Raw genomic sequence first — 2422 nt, 5'->3', positions numbered from 1 at the left:
ATAATGAAAAAACAAAAAACAAAACAAGCACCAAGAGGTTTTATGCAAGATGATAAAAATTTAGCAGGACTTGAGCAATATGTTCAAGGTATCTGCACTGATGTACTCCATCAAGAATGCTGCTTTTGCCTCTTGATTCATGGGAAAATTATCGAAGGAAAGCTTGGGTGCTTGTTGTCAATTCATAGCCTACAAGTCACCTGTTGTAAATTTAGTTTATAATAGTGTAATTAGCTGCCACATGGCCAGATTTTCTAAATGCTCTTTCTCCTATTGGGAGCTTGACAATTTGAATGCCACAGAATATCAATACCAATCTTTTACAGCCCTTTGCCAGAGCAGCCTCAGGATATGTTGAGCTGGCGTGGTAACTGCATTAGAGAATTGAGTTTGTTCTTTTCCAGAAGACAAATATACTATCTTTGAAACCACTTACAAGGGGAAAATAATAGGCATTAAGTACTAGAGTATAACACCAAAGCAAACTTGTAAAGAATAGGAGTAACCCAGCATTGTCACAGATATAGAAACTTTAAACTCCAAAACAGAAAGGTACCTAAGAGAAACTTAGAATACATTACAGACGGCATGCTTAGAGAAATATAACATGGGGGGAAATTGAAGCTTATAACAGTGAAATCTAATATATAATAACAACAACGAAATAAATGCAGATGTGTTTGTAGCTTCTTAGATGATTAAAAATAAAAACTGAATTTTCTGAAATATTATAGAATGCAGCTGAGCCCAGGCTGGCTGCCAGCAAAAGAGAAAAAAAGCATTAACTGCTTAAAATGAAAAGTATTCAAAAATATTAGAAAGTTTTCACTAAGAAAGATTCTAGTTAACATGTAAAGGCTAGTTCACTTGCTTATATTTATTGAAAATTCTAATTTTGATACATACATATATATACTACAAGAATTTTTTAACCTGACTGTCTTCGTACCACTAGACTTAAGAAGCACTTTACAAATTGTGAATAATTTTTAAGAAAGTAGCACAAATCACTTTTATAGAAAGGTACAGAAGCACATAATTTCTGAATGAATCTTATTCTGTGTCAAATTGAATAGATTTATCTTTATGAAAATCCCATAAAAATCTGAAGCTGTTATGATTGTGAACAGAATTTTAAGAACTGTAGGTGCTTGGTGTCTCTTTGAAAGCCATACATGTCTAATTCCCTTTCTAACTTTTACTTACTTCTTCCAGTTTTCTCTGGCACTCATGAGTTGGCAATTCTATGGCTACATACAGGGCATGATTCATGAGGGACATAACTCCAGATGGCATTGAGATACTCCTGCAGCTATTGTATGCAGCTTGGCTGCCTCATACATCAGCTGTGTGATGGCTATGTGTTGGCTCTTCATGTGGATGATACTTTGCAATTGTGAAAATAACCAAAAAATAGTCTTCAGGAAACATCTATCTCCATGACCACACAATGTGGAAACTTTGCTTTAAAATCTACTCATGGTCTAATTTTTGAGGCATATCAATGAGATTGTTGATTAGGTAAATGCTTTTACATAAGAGTTATATGGACATTTAAAAAGTGAATCTTAAGACATCTAATGTGTAGTATCATATGGAGTTACTCTCTTTAGTGGAATGTTATATGTTGCCCCACCAAGAAATACATACGTTAATAAAAGACAAATATGCAAATTGACCATACCTTCGTTATGCCTTAAGCCATGCCCACCAGCCAATCAGAGTGACTATATGCAAATTAACCTAACCAAGATGGCAGCCAGCAGCCATAGAACTGGAGCAAGCAGGAGGCTTGGTTGCCCCAATGATGGAGGAATCCAAGCCTCCCAACCTGCCGTGGCGGCTCTGAGCTCCACTCAAAGCAACAAAGTTTCAATTATAGAAGATAAATAAACCCCAGATACCTGCTTTCAGCCAGCCGTGGCCATAGAGCTGGAGCGAGCAGGAGCCGGCTCTGAGCTCCACTCAAAGCAACAAAGTTTCAATTATAGAAGGTAAATAAATCCCAGAATAAAAAAAGAAAAAAAGGAGAGGCTGGGAGCTCCCATCGCCAGTGGGCTTGGCCAGCCTGAAAACGGCCATCAGCCCCTCACCCAGACTGGCCAGGCACCCCAGTGGGGACCCCCCCCCACCCTAAAGGGGGTGTGGCCAGCCTGCAAACAGCCATCAGCCCCTCACACAAGATGGCCAGGCACCCCAGTGGGGAACCCCACCCTGAAGGGGGTGTGACCAGCTGCAAACAGCCATCAGCCCCTCACCCAGGCTGGCCAGGCACCCCAGTGGGACCACCACCCTGATCCGGGACACCCTTCAGGGCAAACCAGCCTGCCCCCACCCATTCACCAGGCCTCTATCCTATATAATAAAAGGGCAATATGCAAATTGACCCTAACAGCAGAACGACTGTGAATGACTGGTCACT

The sequence above is a fragment of the Myotis myotis genome, unplaced genomic scaffold, assembly GCF_014108235.1.
Source record: "Myotis myotis isolate mMyoMyo1 unplaced genomic scaffold, mMyoMyo1.p scaffold_m19_p_3, whole genome shotgun sequence".
NCBI lineage: Eukaryota > Metazoa > Chordata > Mammalia > Chiroptera > Vespertilionidae > Myotis > Myotis myotis.
Note: the sequence above shows the minus strand (reverse complement) of the source record.